At 29.3% G+C, this 27,732-nt stretch overlaps 1 protein-coding gene across 1 annotated transcript in view; it reads left to right on the forward strand.

Moving 5' to 3' along the window:
- Positions 1-27,732, forward strand: part of side-IV (sidestep IV transmembrane protein) — a 592,042-nt gene that overhangs the window by 23,981 nt on the left and 540,329 nt on the right. The window contains exon 2 of the mRNA XM_088190337.1: positions 22,600-22,667. The gene's annotated coding sequence lies outside the window, so the exon portion shown is untranslated. The remainder of the gene's footprint in view (positions 1-22,599; positions 22,668-27,732) is intronic.

Raw genomic sequence — 27,732 nt, forward strand, 5'->3', positions numbered from 1 at the left:
ATTTTCTGGTATTTCATGCTAATTATTATTATTGCCTTTATCTGTAGAAGAGATTGATAAGTTTAATTTCATCATATTGATAGAATTATTTATATTTCACATTTTTTGTTCCAAAAAATGCTATTTGAAACCGTGTCGCTGCGAAATATAAAACGTAAACTTTTAATGAAAATTCTATGAAAAAGTATGTACATTGGTGGGCAAAAACACAAATTGAAAATCGATATGTTAAATTTGAAACTCGTAAATATTCGACAATTGACACAGCAGATGGTGCTTCTATTGAAAAGTCGTAAAAGTTTCAATTTATGGTAATTTCTAGTAATTAATATAGATATAATTTTTTCTCGCATTTTTAAAAATAAATATTGTACATATTAAACACACTAACAATATTTTATTTTTATAATATGTTAATAACGAATTTTATTGATAGACAAAAAGTCACCTATTGATATGATTTTAATGTCTCAAAAATTTCGCAGAGACTTTACTAATACATTAAGGATAAAAAATGTGTGAAAAATAGAATCAGTGGTATAAATCAGTGACTAATACATAAAAGACAGACCCAATTTTTTTTACTATTTTTTTTCTATTTGGAAAATAACAATTAGTAGACTTAGATTGTATAGAATTATTATTCAAACCGTCTATCATAGTTTAGTTTCTAAGATTTTCCTAATCGTACGGATTTTTTTATAATTTATTAAGCTTAAGTAGATTCACAAGAAATAATATTAAATTACTCTCCATGTTGTAAACAATAAAACACGTCCATTGCAATAAATTTATATTGAAATACTTTCATTATCCTTATCATGTAGCTTTTTTTTAACTTGTCACATAATTAGGGAGTTAAAATTCTTGTTTGCTTGCCCGAGGGTTAAAATATTTAAAACGCGACATCTCCGTGCACCATATCAACGTCGGTACTTTATTTACCGAGTATATACCTACGATACTTTCCCTCGAGCGTTTCCACTCTAAATATTTGACACTCTTCAACTTTCCCCTTTTCGGAAGTCCAAAAAGTAGTAATATCTTTTTTCAAACATATGGTAGGTATAAAACTTTATTATTTAATAATTGACTACACGCTGTAGAATTTCCGTTTGTTTTCTGGCCTGGTAATAATTGTACGAGACATTGCTGTCTCTAAAATGCAATTTCGTTAAACGAAAAAATGCTGTCTGCAAATTGCAAAGGTCGTTAATTACGTCGAGTATACACCAGTTAAAGCTCTTCTCACTGCAGTTAACCGCATCAGATGCACAAGAAAACCGTAACGACTTGCAGATAAGTTATACATTGGAATGAATATAATTTACTCTAACTAGATAAATATTTTTATATAAAATATGTAGTACACACATAGAAAACATTTAGAATAAATATTACAATAGAAACAACAATTTTATTTTTCTTATCTATCTAAAGAGCTCTAAAAGAGTCTTAACTAAACACTAGATTAATTTTGAGAAGGGGAACAATTAACATTAGTATAAATTACCATCATTAAGTGTAAGCTAGCCTTCATATTTTTACAAGCACATTAAGGATTAGATCGACTATAAGGAGCAGGTGAAATCAATTACCATTTATTTAAACATGTCTTAAGCGTCAGGCCATCTGCAGGTAAAGTAATCTTGGCGAACGGTGACCTGCTACAGCTTTATATGAGGGGTCCGAAAAATACTTTTTCAGTCAAAACACTTTCTTCTAGTACACGGTGAAGAGAGGGGGTTTTTCGGGAGCATTCAGAAACTTAATATTTTAGAGTAATGAGATTTTTATAGAAATGTGGCATTTTTGTAACTTTAAGTACTCCTAATTAAGAACATATTTCTCTTCTATATTTTAGTTTTATATCATAGTTTTTATGATATGATATTTTATTATAGAATTTTCACGAATATAATAATATAAGTGTATATTAGTTTTTTTATAAATTGCTGTGCTAATTTTTTTTGTTAAAATCATCGATAATATAAGCAAGCAAACGTGTAATATTTTTAAGTGAAATGCATACAGATAGAATGTGTATTTTTATAAAAAAGAGATTTTTTAAATTCAATATATTTGTAAAGTCTTGCCGAAAATAGTGAGCCACCTTAATAAATATAGAAACTACTTGGGCGTAATTTTATTATTAAATAGGGCTTTATTTACCATTATTTACAATATGAGGATTTTTTGCAACAAATCTTTAATTTATCTCGTAAATCAATTTTCTGTTATGTTGGGTAACATTAAAACTTGAAATCATCCATCTTAATCACAATAACAGAATTTAAAAATATTAAGGTTTTTATTGGAGTACAATTTAACTATTAATTTTGCCTTATATATGTATATAGAAATATTCTTTTCCAACAACCCAACACAAGTTCAAACTACCTGCTTAAGTCAGATTATGTACTTTTGAATAATTATGCTACATAAGCACAACTTTACTAACTGTTATGAGAAATACTAAATACATACATATAATATTATTATTATATACTCTCAGATATGATAAAAATTTGGAAATGGATTCTATAATATATTTTAATCAATGTTTCATTATTTATATTTGATGTATATTATTTGGAAGTAAATATACTTATCAAATAATATTCACCTCGTCACCCCCCTAATAACACAAACGATGTCATTTTAATGAGAATTCTTCTTTACATTTGCTCGTAATAAAAAATGTCTCAAGCAAATTCGTCTTTGGACGTAACGAACCTTGCGTAAAAATTCCTCTAGCGGAATGCACCTCACGATGCACTCCTTAAATTCTTCTCCTCCGGTCTTCAGTTTGCTCAGATGAGATTATGTTTGCATTCTGATCGGGTTCAAAATCGCTTTCTTATTTTTCCGCCAAATTAATTTGGCCCGTGTCTGGCCTATCCCCTAGGAGACGTCGCCGCCAGAGCAGAGGGTTGGAGTTCGAAAGTGAAGGGGCACAACGCGCCCCAAGACGGAGCGTAAAAAAAGAAGTAAGAAAAAGAAAAAGAAGAAGAAGAAGCACATTTGAATAATGAATGCGATCGTAAAGCGCACAAGGCGGCCCACTAAGCGACACCTGCCTTTGCCATCCTTTTATGTCTATGCGAATATGAGATTGCTTCCAGAACCGCTTTGCTTTATCTCTCGCGCTTCACCTTTGGCCGAAAAATCAGGGGCGGTGCGCGTTAAAATTTAATTTCGACGTCAAAATAAAACGCGCATAATAAATTATGTCGTGATGAACGGCCGTTGCTCCGGGCGTCGGTTAGGATAAATAAATTGTTTTTATTTTCCGAGAAAACCGCCGGTGGAAGTCTAAAAACAGAGTAAGGGCACGTGCTATATTTAAATTAATTTGCTATATTATGTTACTTAAATTCAACATGAGGGTCTAGAGTGTATTGAATAAATATAAAAAAATACACATTTTTAATAATAAGAGAAAGGCAAGAGATATTTACATGGATTTATCTACAGTTTGAAAATTAATGCCCAATAAAATTCTAAGAAAATTGATTGAAACGTTCAATTTGCTTATTTAAATCGCACAAATTTCATTCTAATACGGTTGATGAAGCTGGTTGTTTATTTCTTTATAGAAGCTGGTTGTTTATTTCTTTTGCAGAAAAGGTCGTTAAAATGAACTTAAAAAAATCGCTGTGCAGTGAAATAAGCACCATATAGGTATCAAATATAAAGAGCTTAAAACAGTTTGCTATAAAAATCTTAGTTTCAAAGCAGACGCAATTCAAGACATTTTAAGGATTCAACCGACATGGATTCATTAACCTTTATTTTCTATTTTTCGAGCCATGACTGAACATTATCAAAACTTTCTTGCAGTATACTAGAAGCGATGATTAGGTCGTCATGTAGTCTTACCTGAAGAATCGAAGCTATGTTGTTTCGCTAAATAATACATTTTCGACGCCGCGTAAAATACCAACTGGTGTTCCTCAAGGAAGTATACTTGACCCGTTTCTCTTCATTCTATATACTAATGATATTCCAATGTTAAAAAATACTAAACTCTCAATGTACGCTGACGACACCGCAATCCTTACTAGTTCTTATGGTCTTAAACCTATTGCAGTCAAACTTCAAAAATCCCTTGAAAACTTAAAAAATATTTTATGATATGGAGAATTAAAATTAATCAAGACAAAACAGAAGCTATAATATTCACTAAACGTAGACAACCCTTGCCTGCACCCATTAAAAGTGAACAAGGGCATAACATTGAATGGAGAGCGAGCGTTAAATACCTGGGTATACACCTGGACTCCAGACTAAAATTCAATAAACATATAACTGAACTCCGGTCGAAAGAGCTCGGCGCCATTGCGGCTCTAAAATCAATATTTAATAGAAAAAGTGCGCTTACAATAAAAAATAAAATTCTAGTCTATAGACAATTAATCAGACCTGTTTTAACTTACGCTTGTTCAGTGTGAAGTAACGCGAGTAATAGTAATTTTAATAAACTTCAAGTAATCCAAAATATAGCCATAAAAATAATTTATAATACACCGTTTTATACTAACCTTAAAAAACTTCACACCAAACATTTAATTCCTACCATTAAAGAATACTGTTATTATCAAACCGAAAAATACTATAAAAATATCTCGCGAGACCACGCAAACCCACTAATTTCAAGAACCGGTGATTACGACAAAGCAAAACTTAAATTTAAATACAAACATAAAATGCCTAAGCACATATTGCTTTGATGCAGTTAAGCTCATCGCAGTGTCATCAGTTTCAGGTCTACAGGGCTAGGTTTATTTACCTTTGTATGTGTTTTATTTTGTATATTATGTATTTTGTATAATTTGTTTTTCTCATCTGCTTCATTCTTTTCCAAAATTTTTTTTTTTTTTTTTGGATTTTTTAAATTTGTAAAAGGTTTTATGTATTTTTCCTTTAATTTAGTATACTCTCGTATAATTTATTATTCTTTTTATGTTATTGTATAACTTAACAATTTGTAAACAATGTAAATGGTTATGAACCAGTATTGTGCATTTAATATATCTGTATGCTATTTTACCTATGTCTATTTAAGAAATAAACTTTTATAAAAAAAAAAAGGTCGTAATGTGATGTTATTGTATTTTTCGTCTTTAGGATATACCCAAGCACGTTTCCCTGGGGGACGCTCAAATTTATAAAAAAAATTGAGGTTCTTTCTTCACCATGCTTTACCAAAAAAATGCCTATTGCTAATATATGATTTCAGTACCATGAAGAAATTATGATGCAGGTTCATTTTTATTTTGTATAATAATCCCTCATGCCAAAACTTATCAAAAGCCTGTATAATGTTCAAAAATTCTGCACAACAAAAATCGTTTATCTTCCAGATACTTAGATATTTTTTTAACGGTTCTGTTCACCTGTTAAACCATTGAGTGATCCTCCCTGAAGCTAAATTGGTAATTGAGGATGAGATTTTCTTACTTTAGTATTGGTTTTAAACTTTGAATAAATAGTTTTTCGAATACTTTTGATAAGATTGGGATCAGATTATTTGGTCTGTAGGACTCTGGTTTGACGGTATCTTTTCCTGGATTTGGAATCATTAAAATTTCTGCAACCTTCCATTAATGCTTCTCTTAATATGGTATTAAATTTAAATATGAATTATCCAGAAATTTATTTAATTTTTTACCTGTAATTAGATCATATATTCATCTCTTTTTTAAGTTTAAATCTTAAATTTTAGTTCTTGAACTCTTATTTGTGGATTAAGTTGAAAATGTGTTTCGGAATATGTGTCCTTCTTTTTCGATTTATAGCAGAATGTGATTATAATGCGAAACACACACAAAACGACAGCTTCAAAAGAAAGGCAACTACTGAAAGCTATAGAAACTTGCAACCTCATTTACCTTTCTACTGGGCAACTGATAAATTGGCCCTCTGATAGAAGTCCAGACCTAATCGATTTCTGCGTTCAGCAAACATTTAAATTACACTATGGACATGATTTACGAAGCACATTATCCGGAGGCAACCATTTTATGGCTATAATGAAGTTGTCCTTCTTAGAGTGATGAAGTGGCACATACTCCTGACTTACCCTATAAGAAGATCCCATCCTTTTCTGATAATTCATTCATTTTGGATGATTTACAGTTTGTAAAAGTCAGTCAGTTCGGTCATTTCTAAATAAGGAAGATTGTGTTGTCTACAATCTCACTTATTTAGAAATGACCGAAATATTTGTCTCTAATACCAGCGCACGAACTAACAGCGGCTATTAAAATAACTTGAAAAGCTGACAAGACCGCACGAAAAACTGAAGTTGCTTAGTTTCCGAAGAAGTTTATGCAAAACTTTGTCGAATGCTTTCTCAAAGCCAGTGTAGACAACGTCGATCTATATTTATTGCCAGGCACCTTTATGTAGCATAAATGATAAAATAGTTATTGATGCGAATATTTTATTATGTAAGAAAAAATAAAAAATAATGTAGTAATAATAAAGTTGAATTTATATAGGGTGTTAATGCCATTTTGTAAATAGTTTTTACGATTTAGACTTTTCAGGCATTACGTTAGTACGTAAGACGTAAAACGGTTATCAATTAGCTTTGCTTAAGATGCACCTAAATGTTAGTAATTGTATTCACTTAGGCGCATCTTAAGGGAAGCTAATTGATAATCTTATTACGTCTCACCTACTAACGTAACGTCTGGAAATAAAAACGCTAAGGCTAAATCGTAAAAACTAACGCGAGCGCCCTGTACTATTTACAAAATGGCTCATTGGAGTGCAATGCGAAGGGCCAAAGTTAAATTCACAAACCAACTTTGGCAATTCGCTCGCGGGCCGCGTCGTGCGCGATCGCTTCTCGAGATACACACGGAAATATTCGACATTTGCATACGGCGCGCGTTTCTGAAACATTTTTTTGTTGTACTACATACAAACAATTTAAGAAAGAGTAGTTTTGCGTAATTACGACGATACAAAATGCGCATTGTATGTACAGAGTGTCCTATTAAAACTCGAATTTTAATTTGATTTTTTAAAGCAAAAACATACATGTTTGGATTTCCTATGGACACAAGGTTTAATTAATAATAGAGAATATGTATATAAAATTTAAAAAAATGATACATATTCTTACTATTAAATAACGCAACTTTGGCGGTACCAAGAGCTTTGAGTTTAATGGATACTTAAACTCAAACACAGGTACTTTAAATACGATTATCTGTAAAATATATTTTTTTTTGTACAGCGGAAAATAGTTATTTTTTAAATTTTGTTTAAAAAAAATGTATCACCAGTTTGGTTAATTATTTCATTACATCATTATAGTTTAAAATGGTTTAAATTTTCTTGGCATATAAGTAACATATCATCTTCAAAAATATGATTCTTTTTATAAAACAAGGATTCAATATCATGGACTAAGAAATTACAGATCATTATTATCTTAACCCTTGATGTTATAAGTTTGTTTATGGACTAACGTAAGTTTACTGTGCCGTCGCTTACACCAACGTTTGCACGAGCATTTAGGTTTGAGAGGAATCAGTTTCGATTACTACGGTTCTCAAATATTAATCCGTTATCCTGCGGCGCGTGGTAATGGCAGCCCCTCGAATAGAACTAATCCACCAAGACGCATCCGATCAGCAAACGGCTGATGTTATTATTGTATTAAAATTATCGATTTGCTCTGTTGTGTAGCTGTTTAAAGCTTGAGTTTAGTATTCACGTGTGGAACAACAAACATGTAAACATAGTAGTAGATTAAATTTCTTAGAAGGCCTTATACAATATTATATACATAAAATAATATACATCTCTAGGAATCACTGCTTATTGTATAAGTCAATATTATATTTCAAAACTAAGTATCACACAAAGCATTGATACAAATATTTAATTTTAATAGTTTATATTACAACTATCATTATGAAAAAGGTGTATTTGATCTCTATTTATATCACATTTCGCAGCAAACATTCTTAGATTGTACTTAAAAAATAGAATGAGTTTAAAAATAAGCTTGTATTTAATTATATGATACAATCAGTGAAGATGCTGTAAAGTACAATCGCAAAATTATCATTAAATTGTATTTATTAAACTCTTAAATTTTTCGGGTTCATTAATTAAAGTATTCTTAAATTTAAAATTAGATGAATTAACTGATGCTAATTAATCATAAAAATTAAGATTCGACATGCATTTTACCGATCTAAAAAAATAACGTTTCTTCATTAAAAATGGAGACCACCGTGGGAAACCTTTTAAGAGCTTAAGTCACAAGGTACACGCTTAAAATCATAAAGGATTGAAATATTCGTCGCATTGAAAAAATAACACATGCATTAAAGTTCGTAATCTGTTTATCGCCTAATGACAATTTATTTTAAAAAAACTCGCTACTTTTCTGTAATTCGTCGTTCCATCGAAAATAGAACAACAAAATTTCCCATCAAGGGGGCTATATACTATGTATCTTTTCCACTTAGACATTTAATCCGAGGACTTCCTCTCAGACACATCGTGTTAAAGCTTCTTAGAGACTTCTTTTAATAGCATTTACACTTAAATATTCACTTCAAGCGCTCTTCAACTTGGATTACGACCAAGTTGCGACCGAATCATTTTAGAACAGTAAAGATCGCAGAAGCCACCGATTCTCTCTTCGCATCCACAGGACCAGCTCAACGTCCAAAATCCAGGGCAAACTCACTTCAGAGACACATGCAGCCTACGAACAAAACCCACAAAAAATATTCCTATTCAATTAAAAAACAACAATTAATTAACCCTTTGACTCAAAGATCCAGATAAATTTTTAGATTTTAGAAAATTTGCGGTTTTCCCAACTTTTATTGTAAAAAATTGTTTTTATTATCAAATATCGACTTATTTATTAGTTTGTGACACAAACTAATAAATAATTTTAATTTAATAATAATTTATCATAAACGACGTTTTAAATTATATCGATCCATTTTTTTTTTATAAATTCACCACAAAATATTATTAAGTATTGTAGTACAATATTTTATCTTTATATTTAATGATGAATTATATTTTTTTCCTGAAAATTTGTAATTAAAAATATTATCGAATAATTTTTTCTTAAAGTTTTACTAAATTTATTAATTATTAACTGGTTTTAAAAACATAAATTTAATTGAAGCTGAACTTTTTATCTTAAGTTTTGTAAATACATATCTATCATAACCAATCTAAATATCTACAATAACCCTTGTAAAAATCTCTAATAACTTTGGAACAATAACCTCAATTTTAATTAACTATTGCTTTTAAAAACCAGTTATTACAGTTATTATTTTTTAAATTAACGTGTGTATTAAATTTTATTAATTTTTTGTTTAAATTTTCCCGGATTTTTAAGATGTCAGGGCTTGCATATTGCGCCTTTTCTTTCACCATCCCGTTTGACAAAAATGCGAGAAAAAAAGGGCGCGACACGCAAGCCTTTACATATTAAAAATCTAAAGAGCGTGTTGAATAAATCCAGTATAAATTTAAACAAAAAAATAATTAGAGAAATGTAAATGTAGCTATAAGGCGGTGGAGTTAAAATGGCATTTCTTGGAAGTCGGAGTGTCTTCGATGGCGTATCGAGTTGTATTATGGTCAGCTATTATATTCATGGAGTAGCTAGTATTCGTATCTAAAGTCTATATAGTATCCTGTTTTTTTTGATATCGCATTTTCAAAGTGTCTCCGTGTCGTCTCTCATATAAACCTTCTCTCCATGACCAAGTTACAGATCTTTTATAATGCTAGTTCGAGACAGCTCTTGTGAATCGCACATAAAGATGTTTGCATGCCTACTGCATCGCTTAATGGATACACCTACAAAATGCGTCCACAACTTAAAAGAGAAACGGTCTAGATGTTTACTTCGCGATCGATAACAATTGTTATATGGGTAGAACGTATTGCTTAGCTATCGCGCGTCCTTTCCAAACAAAGTGTTTTCGCGGTACTTATAAGTGATTAATGTTTAGGTGGTTCGTGCTATATTTTTAATCATTACCATGATCGTTTTTCTTTAATTTTTGTGAATATAATGTGGGTGGCCTGACATTTGAGACATATATTTTAGTTTGTTTTAACAGAGTGCGTTCTAAATATAACAAAATGTACAGGTGGTTAATACCTTGACATTTTCATATCAATTTAACTCTATAATATAAATTTAGTAGCTACAAATGCTTTAATCTAATGATTTTGTATATAAATAAAAAAATTAATTATATTTTTATGTATAAAAAGTGTCAAAGTCAAAAGTGTCAATATCATATTATTATAGATTATAATATAACATTTACTTAACAGTGTTACCTTCAAATAATTCAAGGTCTATATTGTATCAGATTCTAATAAGTATTTCGCTTTCACAAGATTCATTGTGATAAAACGTAGCCATTTGTTTGCCTATGGATCGATTTTTAATGGTGCACAAATATAATAAATTGGTTCCCCGTAAACTCAAGTTATTATATAATATACAATAAGTGAGTATGCCTGGTAACTGTATATATTATAAAACAATACACATAAAACACAATAAAATGATTAATAATTGTATCGATCTTGGAGGTTTATAATTTTACAAAATATTATACACAAATTAAAAAGATTCTGTTTGCCAATTTTAAGTCAGTATATTAAATTATTTTTTACCTTTGTATTCTTATTTATATAATATTATCATTAATCATCTAATGCTCTCGATTAATTTTAAATTATCCCAATAGTTTATCGCAACTTCCTCTTGATGTTGATGTTGTGTAAATTATTCGCTATTTTTTTCTTGGTTCACACGAATGACCATTATGAATTACATCACCACATCCGTATGATCTTTTTCTAGATGAAAGACAATGTGGGCCATCATCATTATCGCCCGGTCGTTTATTACAAACCTCACAATTAATTTTGTTGATCGACCGAAGAAAAAAAGCTATTATCCTTTGCCTATTTATGTAGCAGAAACTGTTGTTATAAATTAATCGCGCCGCAATAATCGTAAACACAAGCAAGATTTGACTAATAAAGTTTCGATCTGCCTTTGGCAAGCTTGCCTGTCATCGCTCGTTTATGACATGATAACTTGTACAAACTAGCAACAAAATAAATCAAAACTATTATTAATAATGCCTTTGAGCGTAGCGCTAAACAATGATTTTGTGATCGAAGCTTTATTGGTAGTATAAAAAAAACAAATTATTAATTGTTATGGATGTAATGATATATTGTTATGAAAATGATGTTTATGAGAAAAATAAACGTTAAAAAATATTTATGGCTATTAAGTAATCGAGTGTTAATTTATGTTGTGTTGCCACTTGTGTCATTACATATCAAAGTTTTTATTTATTAGTTGTAAAATATATACAAAATTACATAGAAGTTATATATCAAATTTTGCTTTAATAAGTATTTTTTTATTTCTTCCAAAAACATTGTAATTTATCCTTAAAATTATGCTATCTATACATAACTTTTTTTTATATTATTTATACTGTAAGCCTTTATTATTAAATCTATAAAAAGCTCTAATATTTATTAAACACCTTAGTAAGCGTTCATAAAAATGCATAACTATGGTTTAAATAAGGCAATAAAATACTATTTTTTTACCTAAGTCAATATTTATCTTCCCACACAATTAACATATTTTTTTATCACTTCTTAAATTATATATAGTGAACTTAACTTTTTATATACAAATAATCAATTACTTTTACGTTAGAACTATTTAAAACCTTTACGTTTGTTTTAATCTGATTTAAAGTACTAAAACATTTTTACCATTAGATATTTTTTTTGATGTAGAATTCTAAAATGTTTCTTTAATTTTAATGAATTAAAATTTAATTTTATAACATAATTAATAGGTTATTATTTTTTTACACAAAATATTTTATTACACCTTATACCACTTCTCGGTGTTTTTTTTAATTCCAATAACATAAAATATTGGAGGCTTTGATGCAAAATATTTTTATAGTACCCTTTCCATATCGTTTGCATTTTTATTTTGTCTACGCTTAGAAAGTGATGCTTCGATCAAAATAAATAATAGTCGAAAAGAGCAAGGTCTAGAAAATAAGGTGGATAATATAAAACCTTCCAACCAAGCTACTTGATGTTATCAAGAGTTAATTTCATCAAACGGGGACGCACATTGTCATGTTGTGGAACCAGGGCTTTTTTTAAACAAAGAGGTGCAGAAACTCACTTATATAAAAAAATTATACAAAAATAAAAAAAATAAAATAAAATTTTATTTAAATTTAAAGCAGATTTTACTGACACAATAACCAGCAAAAGTATAACCAATCTAACTTAAAATATCTTACAAATATAATAATAAAATTATATAATTAAAAACTAAAATACACTTCTATATTAGTAATTATTATTACAAGTGTATTTTTTTGTATTAGTAAAATCGCTTAAAAATATTGTTTATCACTGAAAAATTGAATTATTGTTATACAATTCCAAGTATTTAATTTATTAAAATCGTGCTACTTATAAATATGATTCAAGTAATAATTAATATATGATACTATGTATGCGCATTTAAAATCATTAAGGTAAAATCTACTACAAAAATGTATCGTCACGTATTCTAGTGGTATTTTGCTTACATCGTCATATTTTGTCATTGATTTTTTAAGATATCAAGTCTGATGTCAATTGATATTTTTTATAATACCTCTTCATGGGATTCGCTCTGATCGACTCGACCCTGAAATGCTGCGGTTTTACCGTCAAGACTCTTTTGAAAGCATAACCGTCACACACGATCGCTCGACATAGTTTGTTCTTTAATATCTAAAAAATACAGTCCAGTACTTTTCATGACAAATTGCGTTCACGTCGTAGCGCAAAGTTTTGACAGGGAAAAGGTCGCTTTTAACGATTTGTCACCGCAACTTATTCGCAATCGGATTAATTAAAAACTCATTGTTCTGCGTCAGAAAAACGTCGGATTCTATCTCAGATTTGCTGCATAAAAAATATTACAAGATCAAAAATGCTCATCGAGCATGACTTGTTCATTTCTTTGTGTTTATACCGATACACGGTTGGAAATCAATTTTGTCATCGCTTATTCATAAGCGACGTTGAACGCGAAACGATTTAGATTAACGATGTTAGTTAAAACGCTTTCAACGATCGAATGTTTAAAGCAATATGTTATTGACTGCATTAAAGATTCAGGCGTAGAGCTGTCGTTAAACTGTCGTTGAAAACAAACACTTGATAAAATTGTGATGTGAATTTAATTGTTGGCATGCGTTCAAGGCGTATGGAAAATGATTAAAATAATTGATGCTATTATTGTAAATAAGAAAATGCCCTTATTTAAAATTTATTCTTTCATTATAAATTCAAGGTTAACCCCTATAAAAACACTTATAATTTTAAAATCTAATAAAAGTCGTTAAAAATACAATGGTTTTTATAAAACCTCATAATAATATTTTTATTTATTCAGTTGACGTAAGTCAACTTAAAAAATATAAATATTCCTAATTTAATAAGCCATTCAAAACAGTATTAATTCACATCAGAACTCCAAAACTCATATTTGCAGTTGAAAGTATAAGAAACGCCTATATTATCGTTTAAGATCACAAATAGAAGTAACCGGTCCATCAAGAGAAAACATTATGTATTGAAGTTAATGCAACGTTAACTAAAATTGATTATTTTTTACTGAACGTCGCAGTATAGATAATAATTTAGCTTTGATATTAAAACGAAGATGAGAATTTTAATAACTGTCGCTTTGTGTAAAACATAATTGAATTTTAATTACAATTTTTAATATGAAAATATTAAAGGTTGGCCTTAACAATTTTGCGTTAATTAAGAAATATTATACATTAATTTATAAAATACTATCCTATAAAAATATGTTCCATCAATACTCTAAGATATATAAATTCACTCGTAATACTATTTTTCAGCATAATATTTTAATTTAAATAGCACAAATATATTAAAAATATTATTAGAATTTTTTTGCAAATCATTCATAAAAATTAAATTATTAAATATCATTCACCATATTTGACTACCGTACGCCCGTCACGTTTTACATGCACATTATTCAATATAAATTATTCCACGTGCACGTATTCTAATTTGCAGCGATAATCTTATCAGTTTCGACGTGAAAATAATTACACATTATTTTCTAAGCGTTTGATTAAATGTTCACATCAATCAGATGTTAATCCAGATTCATGCCGGAAATCAATTAGGCCATATACTTTGAAATAAAAACTAGCATGATCTTTCTTATGCTAAAAAAATATAATAACGAAACAGACATTTTTAAAAGGTGTGGCACTTATTTTATTAGTATATGTATAATAAAATACACACATTTTAATGTAAAATAGTTTTTTAATACTATAAGTAAAAAGCGTTTTAACAATAGTACGTAAGTGTCATCAAAGAAACTTCATTAATATTTTGACACAGTTTTAACCGTTGCAGTTTTTTTAAACTTGCAGCAAAACTTTTTGTTCCCTTAAAATTTTAACAAGACACACAAATCTCTTATCTTTGATTAATTTTTACACTGTATATTGATGCTGTCATTTTTGCATACAAAATTATATCTAAAATTATACTTAAAAGTATTATCGTTTTTGATAATATCGATTTTATTATTTTAAATCTGTGTAATCATTTAACTAAAATTGAAATAAATTAGAACCACAGTGGTCTTTTAGGTTTTAGAGTATAAATTGCAATTTAGAAAATTGTTAAGCAGCGTAAATTTATGTATTTACTATTGCTAATGTACAAAAACATCTTCTAGTAAGCTTATTTTAGTGTTACCTCTTATTTTGTAGATTTACTACTAATATTACAAGAAAAAGAAAAACTATATTTTAAGTTGAAATGTAAAGAAAGCTCTTATAAAAATATGATTTAAAATTTTATTAAAACATTAATTGCTAATAAAATGTATATAATGTATATGTATATATTTTGAAATAATTATTGTATATTCTTAAAAATAACACATTGGATTTTTTTATATTATACCGTACAAAAAAAAAATTATAAAAATTGTGTGACCAATCAAGGCAAAAAATCTTAATAGATTTGATATTCAATATCTAGCAAGTTTTAGAAAGGCAAATTAAAAGGAACACTTAAATTGATAATATAATTTAGTTGTTTAATATAAACAATTAGTTGCTTTCTAATATTTAAGCCTGGATAAATTGATTTCGATATTTGAATTGAGATAAATCTAATTCGTTAATACTCTACAAAAAGGATTTTGCCGATTTATAATTTGCATTTGTGTGATATATAAAAAACGTAGAGGATTAATTGGAGGATTATAAATATTTGCGCTGAATAAAAAATATTTGCTTTCTTTAATATTAATGTATTTTGTATGTATTAACTGTATTTTTTTTGCATACATCTGGAAAATAGTTAATTCTGTATGTTGCATAAATCTGAAACAGAACTTTTTTATTTCTTTTGTAACATGACATGCCTAAACCCAATGCGTTACAACGGATTAAATCTGTACCAACTGTAAAAGTCAATCAGATATAATGAGTAAGTATTAACTAACAGAATGAAAGTCTGAGAATCGATGACATCTATAAAACTAATTTTAAATTAATGTTTGTAATTTAATTTAGAAGCAATATATGTCACTTTGCAACTGAGACCGGTTTTTATTTATGGCGCATTTTTTATAAATAAAAATTCGTGTCTGCTGCCGTGGCTTGAACTCGCTTTGGGTCACTAGTCTGAGACCTTCCGGACTTTGCTATTCCGACCTTAAGGATTTTCTTAAGCAATAACCTAACTCACTTTTATGAAACTGTAGATTTTAACCTAGATGCTAAGTTTTTAAAGCGAAACACATTTTATCTTTGCTCTAAAGCAGGAGTGTCCAATCTTTTGAATCTTGTCATATTTATACTAGAAAATAATATAAAAATATTTCGCAAAATCACACTAACCCATATTAATTATGAATCGGAGACAACGATATAAACAACCTTAAATTTAAATATAAGCAACAAGTTCTAAGACATATATTGTTTTAAAGGCTGAAAAACACATTTCAATACTTTATAGATCTTTACCTAAATATATTAAAATTGGCACTTAATCCTTATTTTTTTTTGTTATTTTTTAAATTATTTGTAAAAGATTTTTTTAAACTGTAAGTAACGTTTTATTTTATATTTTTATTGTAATTTTATTGTAGTTAAAAAATGTAAGCACGAAAGGTATAATAAATTAGTTATAGCAATAAGTTTATTGTTACGATTATCATTTTATTGTTTATATTTTTACTTACATTTGAATTTTAAAAAACATCACAAATAAAACATAGATCTTACAGAGAAATATAAACGGTAAATGTTGTATCGAGTTGAACAGAGTTTGCACAATATTTAAGAGCAAAACTTTGCTCTTTGATCATCTATATTTAAAAATCTGATTTGGCTTCATTTAAACTAAAAAGTAAATGGTTCGCTTAAGATTATTCTTTCCTTTTGGCTTATAATAATATAAACGTTTTTTTTAATGTAATGGTTCTATTTGATCTAAATTTTGGTTAAACATTTTCTTTAAATGCACATCTTTAAGGGTTTATTTAATTTTGAATAATACATGGCGTAATGAAACTTCGTCTAAAAATAATACATTTTTTTAATTAGAATATAGTAATGGAGGTTTTAATAAATTACGACGTTATTCTATTTTACTTTTTTTATAATTTTACGTGACTCCACAACGTAAATTTATTGTATACAGATAAATATATTTTAATGTGTATACATATATTCATTATTACCAGTCGAAATGTCATTGATATAAAAAACACAATTTACAGTTGTTTCTAAGCAAAAAACTGCTGCTCAAAGAAAGTTTAAGATCGTCTCTGTCGTCAATATTCAGTAAATTTATGTACCACGTGCCGCTAACGAGTTATTTGTTACCCTTTGACTCGTCAACGTGTGCTCGCAGCCTCCCTGCGAAACGACCCTATTAATCAGAGCATCTGGCGTTATAATGCATGCGATGACAGATAAGATAAGAGCAGTCGTCGGCTCCTCCTTGTACCGGAACTGGAAGCGTCATCGCTTCCGCTCAGGGGTGGCGAAAGGGTTAAGCGCGATGGAATTGAGCACATCTGTGCATCGCGTGGAAATGATCAATACGGCTACGATGATGGTTCTAATATTGAGAGTGTTTAGTTTTTATGCGAGCATCGATCATGGCAATAAAAAATGTGTGCTTTATACCAATTGGGGAAAATCGATTTTTATGATATGCCTCCTAAATATATACATTTTCGGTTATGATGGGTTTTAGAATGAAATACTCGAGCCAATGTTATTCAGGATGCCATTTTTTTAGATATTTTTATTATTGTATTCTGTGTCGTTTTTAATTTATTTTTAAGCCAGACCTAATGGATGTTTTCAGTTCCTTTCTTTTGCATAGTTCAGATGTGTATACCCGTTATTTACAATACCAGAAGCAGTGACGCATTATTTTATTTTTTATATGAAGCACTTTATAAACAATGTCAAGAAGTCATAAAAAATGTTCTTAATGGAACAGTAACCTATTTTTTTTAAATAAGAATGCGAAGAACATTTTTTTTAACCTTTTTCATTTCTTGAATATCAATTTGTATTAAAAAAACAGCTGTTAAATTATACTACTTTTACACCCATCGCTTATTGTCTGTTAAGTTACCAGTAAAATTCTTATCATATAATAAAACCATAGCTTACTATATATTTTCATTTAAGAATATTCCTAAACATTTTTATAGGCCCCAAATCTCTCATAAGTTGCGACAAAGCTCGACGTACGCGTCTAACGTTTTTTTGGCAATTTAGCTCGTTTCCATCATGAAATCACCTCTTCGCCTCCGTTTTCAAGCTCGTAAAGAAGCCTCTCCACAAATATTCTGTGACCACAATTTATCGGCGTCGTGGGAAAGGCGATGGGACACATAACGAGCATGTCCCCATAACGCTCGGAATGCATGTGATGTTTCGTGCCGTCGCATTTTTTTCATCTTGTCAAGTGTCATCGCGTTAAATACTACACTATGTTTTATAAGTCATGGTAGCGAAAAGGCAATTACATTAAAATTAGCTTCTCTCTCCATTGGGCAGGCCACCACACGCGACAGACCTGTTCGGTAGATGGCACCGGCGGAAATTGCTCTTTCGACATAATTCCAGTCTATTATGTACGAAATAAAGCGCCCTCAAAGATTTTATTGTATCCAAAGGCCTTAGCTGTTTCGGAGTGTATTGTAATTGGGGATCGTGCCGATCGTCAGCAGGCGCTGCTTTCGCGTTTTATGCTGATTAATATGATGCGAATGACTGTGTTTAGCGAAGCTATCGAAACGTCGCCGCTACAGGGTGGTTAAAAGAGAGTTTTATGGTACCACCATGTTTAGGTGTGATATGCTTAAAAAAATATATAAACCTTTATTACATACCTTTATAAGTGTATAATTAAAAAAAAATATTTCATTTCAACCTCAAATATTTAATAGGTTTTTCAAAAAATATTATACAGTATGTAGAATCCAGTTGTCTCTGAAGATCGATTTAACTATAAATTTCGGAAATAGAAGTGAGACTAAATTTAGCGTGAAGAGCGAAGCAGTTGTTTTCTTGGCCTTTTAAGTCACAAAAAGAAAATAATATTATGCTTTTATTATACAGTTATATATGATTATATAAGTATTATTAAAAACCATAGTAAAAATATTATCCTAATAAAATTTAATTTAAATACTTCAAGCTTCATAAATTATTTTAATACTGAAATATGCTACAATCCTAATAAACATATAATACATATTTATGGTCCCCTAAATACAGTTAGCTAAATTTATTACATTTCGTATCTACATCACATCATATTTCACACTCAATCAAAACGCAAGGCAAAAAATCACGGGGGCGTCTCATCCACAATTTATTATTTACTCACATTACAGGATGATTAATTATCGAAACCGCACCACGTGCTGGTACCATGCTGCGACACTCGCCACATAAAACCACTCGTCCACGCCCCGTGCAAACCCTTTCATAACCACCCTGTGGCGGTAATTTTTCCTACAACTTCCCTAAAACTCGGATTAATAATAAATCTAGCTTAACGTATAAAAATACTTGAAATTTAGTATTTTTTAAATTTCTAAAATTGTAAAAAAATATTAAATATGTATTACGACTAGCAATACCGCATTGTAGTGACATATGTATATAATATATATATATAAAATACATTTACATGTTAAGAGGTTCTTTGCTTGACTTTTATCGACAGCGAAGTGAAGAAAAAGTGTCTGGTTCCATATTGATCCATCATGAACAGGTGTAATGAACACTAACAGCACAATATTGAATGACAATAATTGATTTAGAAAAACACGCAGATAAAATCCACATTTTTATTTTAATAATTGTTAAGTAATAAGTGCTTGAACAACGGTCAATCAAAATTATAGATCTGATTTTTTCCGAATTGTCCTTTAAATAATAATAAAGTACGGTAAATATTATATTTTTTAATACGAGATAGGACAATTTAAATTCATAATGGTAAAATATAAAATATATACTCCTTTGTAAATAATGTTGTTAAAGAAAATATATTGTAGTGTGAGAGGTCGTATGTCAAAGTTGATTGCTCACTAGATTGGTTGGTATGCAAGTACAGGACTGAATTACAGGAGTTGCTCTGAGTCAGTCGACAGAATATAACTCACCTGCTGATCGACCAACTATTTCTGTTAAGTAGTTACTAATGCTTTCTTACAAAATCTTAATTTGTAGTGTGTGCTTTTGATTAAAATAATGCTTTTAGTTGATCGCAATAAACTTAAGAAAGACTCCCATGACTTTATTTATCTATAAGATTTCGTTTCTAGAACTACTATTGTACTGTACATTTCTTAATTTTCTACATTAAAACCATTTTTTTATATTACTTTACTAGGAGTTTTAAACTCATATACAACCCGTCAATGCTCAGTAAGTTTTTAGAGTCACGATTACGTCCCTTATCCAGGACGTCAGCGGTTGAAAACACTTTTATAGCAAAAGCAATTTAGCTTTAAACGTGTTTGTCAAGCACAATTATGATTACGGTAGAGTATCTGGAAAAAAAGATGTGGGATGACGCTTATCTATTTTAGGTATGCACCATAACTATTTTTATTTATTTTTAATTGCCTTATAGTATAATTATTGTTTGTATAATAGCCGTCGTGAGGTTTTGAGAAAACTTCTTCAGTCATGATTGTCAGATTGGCAATAAAAAAAAATATAATTAAAAAAAAAATTGAGCCAAAGATCAATAATTTATTTTTAAATAAAAAATAATAATCATATCAATTTTTTTTAGCAATATTTAGATTAAAAAATGATACATACAAAAATATCGTAATTATTGCCTTGGTTTAATACATATACGTTTTTAATATATAGCAGTATTAATCCTGTGAACAGGATTAATACTGATATATATTAAAAACCTTACAAAGATTAAGACTAACCAACTTCTTAAGCCAAACATAGATGACATAGATGTCATCGTGTTAGCTCACTATTTTAAAAGTTAGGAAACTTTTCGAACAACCTATGTATAATAAAAACATGTTTACACAAAAGTAAATAAAAGTAATATATCATAGTACCGTTTAGTTTTCAGAATTGAAACAAAAGTAATATTTATACAAGAAGTATTAACCCTTTGCGTGCGAAACGCAATATGACGAATCGAATAATTTATACCATACCAAACATATTTTAATTCGTGAAATATTACTGTACACAAATCACTTTTGTCAACTATGCGACTCATTAATAAGTCTTGTAAATATTTTAATGAAGCACATACGTATACTGAAAACTTAAATTTGAAATAATGGCGTGTCGAAATTGTGTTAATTAATATTCATACGTTCGACGACCAATTAGTCGGATTTGGCAATTTTTAATATATGTTTACTTGGTAAATATTATCGTGGATGCGCATAATCTATGTGTTTAACCAATATACTATACGTATTTATGTTTAATAGGAAAAAATACGCAATAAACGTCAGGGGAAGTGTTAAAACTCAAAAATATTTAAATTCAATCTAATCAACTATGCAAATTTTCAACTTTTTTGAAAAACAATTAATTTGATTGTGAGTCTCATAAGCATAAACATTTTTCGGTATTGGTTTGATTTTATAAATATTTATAAGTACATAAATTACTATTGAAAGCCTAAGGAAAAACACGTGGGTACATAACATGTGTCAAAGTATTTAGAGGAGAATTCATGAATATTTTTTAAGATTGAAAATTTTGAAAAAATCTGTGGTCGGTAAGCAGGTGCTAAGATGTTTTCGATTGATGCTCCAGAACCGGTTACGGTATTTCCCATCGAGATGTGACCGCCAGTATGCATATTTAGAAATCATTTTTGCTCTCGAGAGATCGCGGAAGCTGCGAACGAGCAGTCGACCCAGTATCGACAATTTCGTAATGACCCATAATTACATGTCTACTCATCCGACGTGTTATTTAAATTTGGGGTTCCACATTTTTTGCTATCAAATCCATTAGATGTCTTAATGATTGTAATTTTACGGATCGTTCGCACATTATTCGAGAATAATTCTACTCCGGCGGTTAATTAATTCATTAAGAAATTTGGACTGCATGAAATTAAGAACATATGTATTAAATAATAATTATGTGTCAAAAGTGATGTATTTCTAATAATATAAATTCATAATTTGGCACAAGAAAAGCTAAAATAAATAAGATATGTAATTACGCAGCTAGAAATAAATTAAAATATTTTACAATATTAATATACTAATAAATTAAACCATTTACGAAATACGGTTTTCAACCTGTTTTCTTTTACCAGTTACTAAGAAAATATTTTTAACTTAATTTTTATAATTGATGTTGATATATACATACATATGTATATGATCAATTGGATAGATTATTTTGACATTTAAGTAATGTATGTTATTGTTGATTTAATTACTTTTTATAGAACAGCAGTACACTCTACAAATTATTGGAACAGAAAAAAACACTTTTTTTGTACATAAAATTACTATAGATATTCTTCTAAAAAAAAACTCATCAAATATAAAAATCAATACCAAGAATTTTAATTAAAAATCAGGAGTAACTAAAAAATGAATATGTTACAGTTAGACATTCGGTTTTACTGCTGTTTTTATTTTTGGTGAAAATATATTTGGATATGATTTCACAGAAACGTTTACTGTAACATAAATACTTAGACCTATATTTAAAAAACATTAAGAATAATTAAACGTAAACATTTTGAAAAAAAAACAAATGTAACTATAAAAAGAAACAAATGTAAATATAAATAAATTTGTATTATATTTGTGACAAAAAATATAGTGTAATAAATTGCTGTTAAGTTGTTTTTATTCAATCATTTAATGCATAATCTAATAATATCTGTCTTTCGTTTCAGGTTCCGTGTTCTAGTTCCATAAACAGTATGGGAAACTCCAAAGGTCTCACCAGATAAAAATCTAATCTGTAAGTTTAATGAAAATAAGTTTCTTTCATATGTTTAATTAAATGTTGTCTGATAAATCTCCATAAATCTTTAACACTACTAACTGTCATAATAATTTATGATAAAAAACCTGATATTTGTGACAATTTCAATTATTAATTTTAGGAGTAACCTTTAAATGTTAAATATTCACAAAAAAAGAATACTGAACAATATGTCATTATTTCACTTTCAATTAGAATAAGGCAATCTTGTATCTCAAATCCGGTTTAAACAATCATCGATTTAACCGTATCCAAACGAGTCGTGGCTTACTGCATAATTTACCTACTCTAAGATTATATAATCTGTAATAAATTCTTAACCTTTTTTATTATTATTTTAACGCTCCTACAATATTTGCCTTAAACTTTTACAAAAAATACATATAATTAGGCGCAATCAGGTTGAAAAAATCTGAACCGTTTTATACGATGATCGATCAAATTATATCAGATAAAATCTACGCAAAAGCGATTATTACACCACATTACCCGAAGGCTTCTCACTTCATAAGAGGTGTTAAAGCGACCAGATAATTTGTATAATGTCGCAAACAAGTATGGATATGTATAATATATACACGTAGTATCCAAAACCTGTAATCTTGTAAGAAAAATAATATTTATTAATATTATTTTTTATCAGTGCTTCGGATGTTGTTTTAAATTATAACCAAGTATTTTTTATATACAAACAAACTTCGTTTTCTACTTCAACGTTTAAAGCATACAAAAATTTCCATTTTCGCGTCGTTAAAAAAAATCAGTAACCGAATATTATTATAATGTTTATCGGCGTATATTTAATAATGTAAATTAGATATGAATGTTTATAATGAGTTATCGACTTGTGGTGTTAATAAAAATATATGCAAGAATCCAAACTTGATTATTTTATAATCAAGTTATATTTTCAACGTATACGTTATGAGTAGATAAGTCTATTTTATGTCGCGTAAATACTATGAAAATTATATTAATTTACATTTTTTTATCGATTGACCTAAAGCGACTTTTCACTTTTCAATATTCTGAATTACCATTTTTAATTAATTTTGTATCCCGGCGATGAAAAGTTTACGGCTAATCTGACAGTTAACTGCGCAGGTCGTCGACTTTGGGATCGTAGTTCAAAATTTTATGATTGATGGATCGATCCAAGGTAGTCGTCTTCATTTATAAACGAACCGATACAAAGTGGATTATAAAAGCAAACATTTGCATAAGAAAACATTAAGTCAGTGCCTCCCAGTGAATCGAACGTCAGATTTGATGTAAATCCATTGATGTTGTTTACTTTTATTCGGCTCAATTGCCATGTGACTCAATCAACGTTACCCAATAACGACCTTTCGCTTTCTGGCGATTTATTGCGCAATTATGGGCGAATTATTAGTGATTGCGTACCCGTGAAATTGTAATCGATCCACACCTAATAAATTAGTTTGGACCCAACAGTTTTAAAAATTAATTTAACTTATAAAATTAAACATATCAAATGTATATAAACACATATATGTATATTATGTATATAATATATACATATATTTTGTAAACGATTTCAACATTTTCAGTGTAATTAAATGTTAGGATTAACATATCAAGGGATTTCTTCTCCTTCCATGATAGTTTTGGATTAACCTTTTCAATTTTGAATCCTCTTCTGTTCAGATCATATAGTATGTCCTCTTGTGGTCATGAGTGATGTAGGCCTTTAGCCATAAGTCTTGTTTGTTTTCATACGTGTGGTATGAGTCTTAGTTATTCGTAAGGGTCTGTATGGTTTCTTTGTATTAGTTTTCGGGCAAACAGATAATTTTGACCTCATTGTTATTAAGTGATTTTATGGTATAGTTTGTTTTACATAATCATCTCTAATTGTTCTGTAAAATTTTTATGATTTATGATTTTTTCCACAAATATTAATGGTTGTCTTTTTATTGATTGCTTATTTTTGTGGGGTTTTTGAGTTACATTTCTTTTCTGGGTATCTGTGAGTTAAGTAAATGTTTGTGGTGAATTTGATGCTTTCCGTTTTTTTATTTTTTTGTGTCATCCATTCCTTTCTTCGATCAACTTTTCTTAGTCTGTTTCATATCATCAGTCTTTCACTTGATGTTGGTCCTCTAGGGTTTTTATTCTCTGCCTAATGTCTTCTATTTCTATTTGCAATTTTTTTAGATATTTATAAAAACTGATTTCGTATGTTGTTTTTATTTGATTTTCTGGAATTAAAGTTATTATGAAATTTTTAGATTTTTTTAATGATATTGTTACATGTCTCTAGAGTCCTTGTACAGACAAGGTCCGCAGTTGTGAGCCACTTGGTGCACATGTTTTTGTTTTTATAAGCTTAAAAATGTTTCTGTTTGCAATTTTTATATTGGCAATTTACACGACTTTTCGTTCGATTGTTTTGATTGCGATAGTTCAGATAGTGCAGGTAAAACAGCAATGCTTTGACGTCTATGTGTAATCACCCCATCAATAACGTTAGCGCTACTTTTCTTAGTTTCTACAGCTTTAAAAATCATTTAGGCAATCGACAAATTAAAGTAGCGCCATATTATTAACAAAAACACAGATATCCTCTATATCTGTGAGTTAAGTAAATGTTTGTGGTGAATTTGATGCTTTCCGTTTTTTTATTTTTTTGTGTCATCCATTCCTTTCTTCGATCAACTTTTCTTCGTCTGTTTCATATGATCAGTCTTTCACTTGATGTTGGTCCTCTAGGGTTTTTATTCTCTGCCTAATGTCTTCTATTTCTATTTGCAATTTTTTTAAATATTTATAAAAACTGATTTCGTATGTTGTTTTTATTTGATTTTCTGGAATTAAAGTTATTATGAAATTTTTAGATTTTTTTAATGATATTGTTACATGTCTCTAGAGTCCTTGTACAGACAAGGTCCGCAGTTGTGAGCCACTTGGTGCACATGTTTTTGTTTTTATAAGCTTAAAAATTTTTCTGTTTGCAATTTTTATATTGGCAATTTACACGACTTTTCGTTCGATTGTTTTGATAGCGATAGTTTAGATAGTGCAGGTAAAACAGCAACGTCTATGTGTAGTCACCCCGTCAATAACGTTAGCACTACTTTTCTTAGTTTCTACAACTTTAAAAATAATTTAGGCAATCGACAAATTAGAGTAGTGCCACATTATTCACAAAAATACAGATATTCTCAACACTAAAATTAAAATAAAAGGGTTCTAAAATGCTCCCCAGTGCAAAAATGACAAGCTTTTGGACACTCCTTACTAAGGCAACTGCATTATAGCTCCAAAATACGCGGGATATTATCTGACAGTCAATTGTACCAAATCAGAGGAAAGACGACCAACCTGCGCAAAACCTGGTTCTCAAGTTTTAAAAGAATTGCAAGCAATACGCAGAAAACAAGACAAAAACACAGCATATTTTGTCTGAACAACAAATCAAAAAGCGATATACAGAGAAAGTAGTTTAGGAATCACTTATATTAACTGTACATCAGCAGATTAATTATGCAAATAAAAAATATGTTTAAAGAAATCACGAAAAAACTAAACCGAATGTTTTACTAATATAACAACATGGACCAACGGTTGAAGATAACCGCTTTATTCCAGGGCGGAAACATAAAAATCAGTCATGAATAATCTAACAATAATGGCTTGGAATGCCAGTGGACTCATGCACAAACGCTTAGCAATAAACAATATACATATGTATATTTCTAATATCTAAAACACATGCCACACTAGAAACAATATGCAAATTAAAAGGATACAAATTTGATCATACTTTTCACCCTAGTAACCACGCAAAGAAGGGAAGTGGTATCCTAATAAAACAAAAATTCGCCATTATGAAGATATTAAAATTCAATCAGTACAATTCACACTAATATTTATCGAAACAAAGATATACCCCCATTACAATTGCGAGCATATGAGTATTCAGAAATAATCGTTTTATACTCAAAGAAGATTTCAATACAAAACATACATACTGGGGGTCAAGGCTGAACACTAATGACTGTGAGGCCCTTTCAACAGGCAGACCCACATCGAGTACCAAAAAAAACCTGACCTAATTGACTTATTTAATATCAAAAACATATCAGTCAACTTCATGAAAATTTTTATCAAAGTTCTTATCATACTTCGTTGTACTCATACTTAGCGAAAATATTAAACAAAAATTACAAAATCCGTTTTTAATTAACAAGAAGCTAGACAAATTTTTGACAAATTACAGTAACAGTTTAGGCGATGGTGTTTTAAGCAGAAATACTTTTGTAGGTGACTTAAAAGTGACACAATAGATTAAGTATCTCATAAATGTATAACATATATTTATTGTAGATTACCAACATATATTTTCAGATGTATCGACCATTCCTGATATAATATTTTTCTGTTAAAATAATATATCTATAAACGACACATTTTGAAAGAGAATAGTATATTAACATATATTTTTGTTGCATTATTACTATATCATCTTATATTTGATGCTATATTTTTAATAACAACCATTTATCCTTTATTTTAATTTTTTCGAGCATCTTTTTAGCAAAAAAATATCACGGTCATTTCTTTGACAAATTACATCGCATTCACAACGTGAAAATTCGCTCAGAAATCCTAATTCCTCGCATTTTTCTCGCGAACTTTCGCGGTCACGAAAGCAGCTCTGGAGAACTTGTACACAAAAAAACACAAAAAATAACAAAACAAAAAAAAACAAACACGCATGCGACCTAATTTTTTTCTTTATACACATTATATTTTCATTTTCAAACGCACAGTGGAAACTTGATTTTGAATACAAATTACGTTAGGTAGCCGTAACGAATTACGTCGTTTGTAAATCGCTTTTTTATTACGATTATTCGCCGTAATTGGGTTTCAGGTATTTTTACGTTCGCACACTTTTAAAAATACGAATCTGCCTGTCTCTAATGAGAATCCATTTAATGACCCCACTCTGGGCCTGTATAGGCACAGGCCGTAAATTTAATCGACATGTTTTTAATGCGATCGCGTCCATTTG

This window comes from Plectrocnemia conspersa, unplaced genomic scaffold (assembly GCF_051122295.1).
Source record: "Plectrocnemia conspersa isolate PC_06_02 unplaced genomic scaffold, ASM5112229v1 ptg000008l, whole genome shotgun sequence".
NCBI lineage: Eukaryota > Metazoa > Arthropoda > Insecta > Trichoptera > Polycentropodidae > Plectrocnemia > Plectrocnemia conspersa.